This window comes from Phyllostomus discolor, chromosome 6 (assembly GCF_004126475.2).
Source record: "Phyllostomus discolor isolate MPI-MPIP mPhyDis1 chromosome 6, mPhyDis1.pri.v3, whole genome shotgun sequence".
Classification (NCBI taxonomy): Eukaryota; Metazoa; Chordata; class Mammalia; order Chiroptera; family Phyllostomidae; genus Phyllostomus; species Phyllostomus discolor.
Window position 1 is genome coordinate 108,513,870 of NC_040908.2, and position 10,704 is coordinate 108,524,573.

At 39.2% G+C, this 10,704-nt stretch overlaps 1 long non-coding RNA gene across 1 annotated transcript; it reads left to right on the top strand.

Moving 5' to 3' along the window:
- The first annotated feature begins 2,051 nt into the window (after positions 1 to 2,051).
- On the top strand, positions 2,052 to 9,789 carry LOC118500990. The gene is made up of 3 exons (XR_004903562.1): positions 2,052 to 2,206; positions 4,008 to 4,019; positions 9,721 to 9,789. It is a non-coding gene; the product is annotated as an uncharacterized LOC118500990 (long non-coding RNA).
- Positions 9,790 to 10,704: the final 915 nt, after the last annotated feature.

Here is a 10,704-nt window from a genome sequence, read left to right on the forward strand (position 1 = left end):
TTGATCATATATTTTGTTTTTTTAGATTCAATTGTTTTTTTTATGTTATTAAGCTTTATTTATTTATTTATTTATTTATTTATTTATTTTATTTCAATCATTGTTCAAGTACAGTTTTCTCCCCCCTACTCCCGTTCCAGCCCCTCCACCCAACCCTCCCCCCTTCCCCCCATTACACCCCACCCCTAGTTTTTGTCCATGTGTCCTCCAAATTTGTTCCTGTAATCCCTACCCATTCCCCCCTAAAATTCCCTCTTCTCTCCCCTCTGGCCACTGTGAGACTATCCCCTATTTCAGTGTCTTTGGTTATATTTTGCTAGTTTTTTGTTTTGTTTTGTTTTGTTGTTTAGATTCCTGTTAAAGGTGATATCATGTGGTATTTGTCTTTCACTGCCTGGCTTGTTTCACTTAGCATAATGCTTTCCAGCTCCATTCAATTGTTGATAGATATGTATTGCTATATTATTAATATTTTCTCCTCCTCCTTTTTTATTTGATCTTTATTATATTTTTTCCATTACCATTTAATCCCCTTCCACTACCTTTCCCCCAGTAATCACCACACTGCTGTCCAAGTCCATGAGTCCCTTCTTCTTTTTGCTTAAAGTCTTTACTCCCTAATCTTCCCCTTACACTAGCTGTCATCTACTCTCCATCTATGAGTCTGTCTCTGCTTTGCTTGTTAAATCAGCTTGTTTATTAGATTCCACATGAGCAAAATCATATGGTATTTGTCTATTCACTTAGCATAATGTTCTCAGGACTATTTATACTGTCACAAAGGGCAAAATTTTCTTCTTTTTATGGCTAAGTAGTATTCCATTATATAAATATCCCATAGTTGTTTTATCCACTCATCTATTGATGGACACTTAGGCTGCTTCCATATCTTGGTGATTGTAACTAATTCTGTAATGCACAGAGGGGTGCTTATGTCCTTTCAAATTAATGTTTTGAGTTCCTTCACATATATTCCCAGAAGTGGGATTGCTGGTTAAAAGGGAGATCCATTTTTAATTTTTTGAGGATTTTCCATACTGCTTTCCACCATGGCTGCACCAATCTACATTCCCACCAGTACTGTAGAAGAATTCCCCCTATCTCCACATCCTCACCAGCACTTGTTTGTTGATTTATTGATGATAGCTATTCTGACAGGTGTGAGATGGTATCTCATTAAGGTTTAATTTGCATTTCTCTGATGATTAGTGACATGGAGCATCTGTTCATATGTCTATTGGCCATCTGTATGCCCTCTTTGGAGAAGTGTATATTCAGGTCCTTTGACCATTTTTTAAACTGGGTTGTTTGTTTGTATTGGTGTTGAGTTTTGTAAGTACTTTATAAATTCTGGATATTAACCCTTTATTAGATGTGTCAGTGAATATATTCCCCCATTCTTTGGGTTGTCTTTTGATTTTGTTGATCATTTCCTTTGCTGTGCAAAAACTTTTAAGTTTGATGTAGTCCCATTTATTTAGTTTTTCTTTTGTTTTCCTTGCCTGAGGAGATACATCTCATACAAAATTTCTGCAAACAATGTCTGAGATTTTCCTACTTATGTTTTCTTCAAGGATTTTCATGGTTTGGGGTCTAATATTTATTTCTTTAATCCATTTTAAATTTATTTTTGTGTGTGGTGTAAGACAGTGATCTAGTTTCACTTTTTTGCACTCATCTGCTTAATTTTCCCACACTTACCTGACTAATTTTCCCAACACCACTTATTGAATAAATTATCTTCACCCATTTTATGTGCTTGCTTCCTCTGTCAAATATTAATTGACTATTAAGTTGTGCTTTATTTCTGGGCTCTCTATTCTGTTCCATTGAGCTATGTGTCTGTTTTTATGCCAGTACCGATCATTTTTATTACTATGGCCTTATAGTATAGTTTGATATTATGTAGCATGATTCCTCTAACTTTGTTCTTCTTTCTCAGGATTGTTGTTGCTATGCAGGGCCTTTTGTGGGTCCATACAAATTTTTTAAATACTTGTTTTAAGTCTGTGATGTATGTCATTGGAATCTTCATAGGAATTGCATTGAATCTATAGATTGCTTTAGGTGGTATGGACTTTTTAATGACATTAATTCTTCCTATCCATGAACATGGTATATGCTTCCACTTATTTGTATCTTCTTCAATTTCTTTCTTCAGTGTCTCATAATTTTCCAGGTATAGGGCTTTTACATCCTTGGTCAGGTTCGTTCTTGGGTATTTTATTCTTTTTTTTTATTTTATTTTAATCATTGTTCAAGTACAGTTTTCTCGCCCTTACTCCCATTCCAGCCCACTCACCAAACCCTCCCCCCTTCCCCCCATTACCCCCCACCCCTAGTTTTTGTCCATGTGTCCTCCAAATTTGTTCCTGTAATCCCTACCCATTCCCCTCTGCAATCCCTCTTCTCTCCCCTCTGGCCACTGTCAGACTATCCCCTATTTCAGTGTCTTTGGTTATATTTTGCTAGTTTTTTTGTTTTGTTTTGTTGTTTAGATTCCTGTTAAAGGTGATATCATGTGGTATTTGTCTTTCACTGCCTGGCTTGTTTCACTTAGCATAATGCTTTCCAGCTCCATCCATGCTGTTGCAAAGGGTATGAGCTCCTTCTTTCTTTCTGCTGCATAGAATTCCATTGTGTAAATGTACCATAGTTTTTTGATCCATTCATTTACTGATGGGCATCTAGGTTGCTTCCAGCACCTAGCTATTGTAAATTGTGCTGCTATGAACATCGGGGTGCAAAGGTTCTTTTCTATTGGTGTTTTAGTGTTCTTAGGATATAGTCCCAGCAGTGGAATTGCTGGGTCAAAAGGCAGATCCATTTTTAGTTTTCTGAGGAAGTTCCAAACTGCTTTCCACCGTGATTGTACCAGTCTGCAGTCCCACCAACAGTGCACTAGGGACCCCCTTTCTCCACATCCTCTCCAACACTTGTTGTTTGTTGCTTTGTTTATGATGGCCATTCTGACTGGTGTGAAGTGGTATCTCATTGTGGTTTTAATCTGCATCTCTCTGATGGCTAGTGATATTGAGCATCGCTTCATGTGTCTTTGGATTTTCTGTATGTCCTCCTTGGAGAAGTGTCTGTTCAAGTCCTTTGCCCATTTTTTAATTGGGTTACTTGTCTTCTTAGAGTGGAGTCGTGTAAGTTCTTTATATATTTTGGAGATTAAACCCTTGTCTGAGGTATCATTGGCAAATATGTTTTCCCATACAGTTGGTTCTCTTTTTATTTTGATACTGTTTTCCTTAGCTGTGCAAAAGCTTTTAATTTTGATGAGGTCCCATTTGTTTATTCTTTCCTTTATGTCCCTTGCTCTAGGAGACAAGTCAGTAAAAAATGTTTCTGCATGAAATATCTGAGATTTTCCTACCTACGTTCTCTTCTAGGACTTTAATGGTGTCACGCTTTATATTTAAGTCTTTTATCCACGTTGAATCTATTTTTGTATAAGGTGTAAGTTGGTGCTCGAGTTTCATTTTTTTGCACATAGCTGTCCAGTTCTCCCAACACCATTTGTTGAAGAGGCTATTTTTATTCCATTTTATGTTGCTGCTTCCTTTGTCAAATATTAATCGACCGTAGAGGCTTGGGTTTATTTCTGGGCTCTCTGTTCTGTTCCATTGGTCTATGTGCCTGTTTTTATGCCAGTACCAGGCTGTTTTGATTACAGTGGCCTTGTAGTATAGTTTAGTGTCAGGTATTGTGATCCCTCCTACTTTACTCTTCTTTCTCAAAATTGCAGCAGCTATTCGGGGTCGTTTGTGGTTCCATATAAATTGTTGAAGTGTTTGTTCTATGTCTGTGAAATATGCCATTGGTACTTTAATAGGTATTGCATTGAATGTGTAAATTGCTTTTGGTAGTATGGACATTTTAATGATATTAATTCTTCCAATCCATGAACACGGTGTATGTTTCCATTTGTTTGTTTCTTCCTTGATTGCTCTCCTCAGTGTCATGTAGTTTTCTGAATACAGGTCTTTTACCTCTTTGGTTAGGTTTATTCCTAGGTACTTTATTTTTCTTTTTGCTATTTCAAATGGGATTTTTTTCTTGATTTCTGCTTCTGCTGTTTCATTGTTGGTGTACAAAAATGCCTTTGATTTCTGGATATTGACTTTGTATCCCGCTGTTTTACCAAATTCATTTATTAGGTCAAGCAGTTTTTTGGTGGAGTCTATAGGATTTTCTATGTACACTATCATGTCATCTGCAAACAGTGAGAGTTGTGTTTCCTCCTTTCCGATTTGGATTCCTTTTATTTCTTTTTCTTGTCTGATTGCTGTGGCTAGAACTTCCAGTACTACATTGAATAGAAGTGGTGAAAGTGGACATCCTTGTCTTGTTCCTGTTCTTAGTGGAAAAGATTTTAATTTTTGCCCATTGAGTATAATGATGGCTGTAGGTCTCTCATATATGGCCTTTATTATGTTGAGGAATGCTACCTCTATTCCCACTTTGCTGAGTGTTTTTATCATAAATGGGTGCTGTACCTTATCAAATGCTTTTCCTGCATCTATTGATATGATCATGTGGTTTTTGTCTTTGCTTTTGTTTATGTGATGTATTACATTTACTGATTTGCGAATATTGTACCATCCTTGCATACCTGGAATGAATCCCACTTGGTCATGGTGTATGATCTTCTTAATGTACTGTTGGATGCGGTTTGCCAGTATCTTGTTGAGGATTTTAGCGTCAATGTTCATCAGCGATATTGGCCTGTAGTTTTCTTTCTTTGTTGTGTCTTTATCTGGTTTTGGAATTAAGATGATGTTGGCCTCATAAAAAGAGTTTGGGAGTCTTCCATCTTTTTGGATTTTTTGAAATAGTCTGTGAAGGATAGGGGTTAGCTCTTCCTTAAATGCTTTGTAGAATTCTCCTGTGAAACCATCTGGTCCAGGGCTTTTGTGTGTTGGGAGTTTTTTTATTACTGCTTCAATTTCTTTTGCTGTTATTGGTTTGTTCAGGCTTTCTGCTTCCATTTTATTGAGTTTTGGAAGGTTATATTTTTCTAGAAATTTGTCCATTTCATCTAGGTTTTCAAATTTCTTGGCATACAGCTCTTTGTAGTAATTTGTTACAATCCTTTGTATTTCTGTGGTATCTGTTGTAATGTCTCCTCTTTCATTTCTGATTGTGTTTATTTGGGTCTTCTCTCTTTTTTTCTTGATGAGTCTGCTTAAAGGCTTGTTGATTTTGTTTATCTTTTCAAAGAACCAACTCTTGGATTCATTGATCTTTAGAATTGTGCTTTTAGTCTCTATGTCATTTAATTCTGCTCTGATCTTGGTTATTTCCTTCCTTCTGCTTGCTCTGGGCTGTCTTTGTTGTTGTTCCTCGAGTTCTTGTAGAGGTAGGGTTAGGTTGTTTCTTTGGAATGTTTCTAACCTTTTTAGGTGGGCCTGTATCGCTATGAACTTCCCTCTGAGGACTGCCTTGGCTGTGTCCCATAAGTTTTGGATTGTTGTGAGTTCGTTTTCATTTGTTTCCAAAAACCGTTTGATTTCTTCCCTAATATCATTCTTGACCCATTCATTGTTTAATAGCATGCTGTTTAATCTCCATGATTTTGAGTGTTTTGGGTTTTTTCCCTTGGGGTTGGTTTCTAGTTTCAGTCCCTTGTGATCCAAGAAATTGCTTGGTATGATTTCAATTTTTTTGAAATTGTTGAGGCTTGTTTTGTGTCCTATCATGTGGTCAATCTTTGAAAATGTTCCATGTACATTTGAAAAAAATGTGTATTTAGCTTCTTTGGGATGGAGGGTTCTGTAAATATCAGTAAAGCCCAGTTCGTCTAAGATATTGTTCAATGCCACAATATCTTTGTTGATATTTTGTTTGGAAGATCTGTCCATTTTTGATAGAGGGGTGTTAAAATCCCCCACAATAATTGTGTTGCTGTCCATATCTTTCTTGAAGTCCTCTAAGATTTTCTTTATGTATTTTGGTGCTCCTATGTTGGGTGCATATATATTTACAATATTTATGTCTTCTTGGTGAATTCTTCCCTTGAGTATTATGAAATGACCTTCTGGGTCTCTCTTTATGGACCTTCTTTGGAAGTCTATTTTGTCTGATATGAGTATTGCTACCCCGGCTTTTTTTTGCCTGTCCACTTGCTTGGAAAATTTGTTTCCAGCCCTTCACTTTCAACCTGTGCAGATCTTTTATCCTGAGGTGGGTCTCTTGTAGACAGCATATGTGTGGGTCATGTTTTCTTATCCAATCAGCTATTCTATGTATTTTGATTGGAGCATTTAATCCATTTACGTTTAAGGTTATTATTGATAGGTACTTATTCATTGCCTTTTATGTACGTGTGATCCTCTCTCACTCTCTCTTTTCCTTTCTTTCCTTAAAGCAATCCCTTTAGCATCTCTTGCAGAGCTGGTTTAGTGGAGGTGTATTCTTTTAGACTTCTTTTGTCTGAGAAGCTTCTTATTTGGCCTTCTACCTTAATTGAGAGCCTTGCTGGGTAAAGTAGTTGTGGTTGCAGGCCTCTGGTTCTCATTACTTGGATTATTTCTTGCCATTCTCTTCTGGCTTGAAGTGTTTCCATTGAGAAGTCAGCTGTTAGCCTTATTGGGGCCCCCTTGTATGTTACTTCCTTTTTCTCCCTTGCTGCCTTTAAGATTCTCTCTTTGTCTTGAAATTTTGCCATTTTAATTATGATGTGTCTTGAGGTGGGCCTCTTTGGGTTCCTCTTGATTGGGACTCTCTGTGTTTCCTGTATTTGTGTGACTTTTTGTCTCATCGAATTAGGGAAGTTTTCCATCATCACTTGTTCAACTAGGTTTTCTATCCCTTGTTCTTCTTCTTCTCCTTCTGGTATCCTTATTATACGGGTATTATTATGTTTCATATTGTCTTGCATTTCTCTTAATCCCTCTTCATTTTTTCTGAGCCTCTTTTCCTTTTCTTGCTCTTTCTGGGTGTTTTCTTCTATTTTGTCCTCTAGCTCGCTGATCCGATCTTCTGCTTCATCGATCCTGCTTTTCATTCCTTCTACTGTGTTCTTCAGTTCAGAAATTGTATTCTTCATTTCCTCTTGGCCCTTGTTGAGAGTTTCTATTTCCTTTTTTATGCTGATGTAGTTTTCATTGAGTTCATTGTAGCTTCCCTGTAGTTTCTCGTAGCTCATTGTGAGCTCATTGAGCTTCCTGACAATCACTGCTTTGAATTCAATATCTGATGGTTGAATTGCCTCTGTTTCATTTAGCATTCTTTTTAAGGCTTCCTCCTTTCCTTTCGTTTGGGGATTATTTCTTTGTCTTCCCATTGTTTGTGAGACTCTTCTTGTTCACCTCAGCTTCTTATATTGATCTGTTCTGGCTCCCTGGGTTTATGTTGTGAACTTCTTTAGTAGAGTAGCAGTGAGTTTCAGTGGTGCTGTTTCCTTGGCCCCCCAAGCTCACTGGTCTTGGGCTGCCGTTTAAGTTGGCTTTGTGTTTGCCTTTGGGTTTTGATTGTTGTTGAGTCTTTCTTTGGTGGTTCCTTCCTGCCAGCTGGTTAAATGTGGGTCACTCTGTCCACCACCTTCTGTATTTTGTTGTGCTGGTGAGGGCAGGTTGTGTTGAAGCTGGTTCTTCTGTGTGTACAAGGTTTAAAGAAATCTTGTTCAGTTGTTTGTATTGGGTACTGTCTCTACTGTTTAGTTGTATTTCCAGATAAGTCCTGGATTGAGGTTTGTGTGGTTACTACTCCCTCCTTCACCTTCTTCTGCTGTTATCTGTTAGTGGTTCCTTTGTTGTTGGGTTTCCTCTTCCAGTGGGTATCCTGGTGTTCACCTCCTCCACCTATTCTTTTTTGTCATCAGTTGGAGGGGGAAGGCAAAATGGTTTAAGACAGCAATAGAGAATTCTATGCTATTTACAGTAGTAGCAAGTAGGGAAGATATAGGAGATCCTTTCACTATGTATAGTGTTAACCGTGGTCTTCCACCCAGCTAGCTGATTTTTAGAAAGGATGGAAAGAAGATAAGACTCTTGTTGGGGATGGAAGGATTGTGAGTTGGATCTATAAAGCAGGGAGGTTGTGGGAGGTCAGATTCTGGGGTAAGGTGAGAGTAAAGGATAGTAAATAGGTGTAGTGTGTGAGAGAATAGAGTTAACCACTACAGTAATAGAGTTCAGGAAACTGTGAAGTAGGCTAAGATCTTGGGGCGGGGGGTGTTGTGAAGTAATTACAATTTCATGGAACAGCAGTTATTTACAGTAATATTATGGCAACATTCATATGGCAGAGTCTATGAGATCTAGGTAACAAGAATAGGGAGTACAGAACATCAAGTAGTGTGCTGATAGGACACAGGTGAGTTAATGGACAGTAGATTAGTAATACAGTATAGAAAGAGATATCAGGGGAAAGCTGTCAGGTCATACAATAAATCCAGCCTAGCAAAGCAGGCTATGCAAAAAGAAGAGGGATATAAAAATACTGTTAAAAAAAAGATGTAGGAACACTGGAAAAATAATAATAATACAAATATGCAATAACTTGCAGGTTCTCTGTAATAGCAGAGTAGCATTTATCTCACTGTCCCAGCTGTTGTGATGCCCCTTCTTTGGGTTCAACTTTGGTCTTTTCACCGATCCAGGATTTTGTCTCACTTGTAGGTATTTAGGAAAAAAATTTAAAAAGTAAAAAATAGAAAAGGCAGACGAAGGAAGGAAGAAGAGATAAAATTGGAGGACAGGAAGGAGGAAGGAATAAAACAAGAAATCAAGTAAGAGAGGAAAAAGAAACCAAAAGAGAATAAAAACAATAAAACTTAAAAAATTAAAAATTGTTAAAAAAAATAGAATCAAATTAAAAAGTCTCTTGATTTCAAAGTGGTTTTCTGCTCTTGCTGATTGAGGCAGGCTGAAGGATGATTTGTTTGGCTTTTCTTCCTTGGCCCATGGAGTTCGCACTGGCTCCTCAGCTTTGGGCCCTGGGTGTGGGAATCAGGTCTTTCCCCAGGGTTACTGCTGTGGGCTGGTGTGCAGGGATGCTCTCCTTGCAGGTGCGCTCCTGCGCCGGTGCTCCTGTGAGCGGGCTCTGCCTGACCGCTGCGCGCGCGGCCCAACTGCTGCCGGTGAGACCGTACCTGCGTGCCTGTGCCTGCGCTCTCACAGCTGGGTAGGAGACAGGCTAGAGCCACTGATCACTTTAGGAGAATTCCCAAAACAGTGTCTGTGTCTATTCACTCCTTCCTCTTGAGAAATTCCTCCCGTTCGAGCCCGCTGCTCCCCACAGTGGCCTGGCTTCTCCCACCGCCAAAGCTCCAGCCAGACCAGTGATCGTGGGAGTCCGGGGCCGCTGCGCGACTCGGCTCTGGTGTCCACCACCTCCAAAGCTGCTCACCACCCCGGTGCATTTGCCAGCACCTGGATTCCTCCCAGAGCTGCTCAGACCTTGATCGGCTGGGGAGGGAGCAGTTGACCTGGCTCTCTCCCAAGAGCCCTATGGTAAACCCAGCAGTGGCCCCCAGGCCTGGGGCTGCAGCCCCGGGACCACATGCTTGTCCTGGGACCCTACCTTGTTGCAGCACTCCCCTTAGGATCCGTTCTTTGTTCTTTCAGTTCTGCCACAATCCTTGGTCCTCTATTTTCAAAAATGCTGAAATATGTTGGTTGCTTGCCTTTCTACTCCATAGATCAGTCAGGATTTTCTCCCCTGAGCAGAGGAAAGCCAAATCTGCTCCTTCCTACTCCGACGCCATCTTAGATCCCCCTGTATTTTATTCTTTTTGAATAAATTGTAAATGGGATTGTTTTCTTAATTTCCTTTTCTGTTAGTTCATTACTGTTATATAAAAATGCAATTGATTTCTAGATATTAATTTTGCATCCTGCTACTTTGCTGAATTCATTTATCAGTTCTAGTAGTTTCTTGGTGGAATCTTTGGGGTTCTCTATGTGGAGTATCCTATCATCTCTAAATAAAGACAGTTTTACTTTTTGTTTACAGTTTAGATGCCTTTTATTTCTTCTTCTTGTCTGATTGCTGTGGTTAAGACTTTCAGTACTATGTTCAATAAGAGAGGTGAAAGCAGACATCCCTCTTGTTGTCAATCTTAAGGGGAACACTTGTACTGTTTTCCCATTGAGTATGATGCTGGCAGTGGGTTTGTCATGGATAGCTATAGGAAACTGATCCACATGGCAATGGCAAATGTAGCCCAGCCCTATTGGAAAACCAATAGGCACATGTCAGCACACAGGAAGCCAAAACTATGGATCAGCTTTCCTGTGGAAAACCAGGCCTGCATTATTCCTAGGCCGCTTTGAGGCTTGCTCCTACTAAAACTCCCTCACACTGAATTGAAGCAGCAAATGCTTACTGCATATCTTTAAAGTAACTTCCTGAAGTCTGTGCTAATTCTCCCAAGGACGGAGTGTAACAGACCGATCACTCTGATCATTCTTTTACATTTGCAACATTTTTTCTTTGTTAATCTGTAAGAAGTAATCGGTAAGAGCCTTTCCTTTGTTATCTGTAAAAAGTAGTCATGTAAAACAAACCTGAGCATAATGAACGAGAACCTTCTTTGATGTATGCTATTAGAAATCAATAAAAGCCTGTCCAGGCAAGGGTCGGGTGCTCTCTCTCTTAGAGAGTGGTCATGCTGTCCCTTTTCCTCCACAGAACTTCTGTAGTATGTGTCAATTTGTTTGTCACATCCACAACACCGTGGTCAAGGTCTGCATC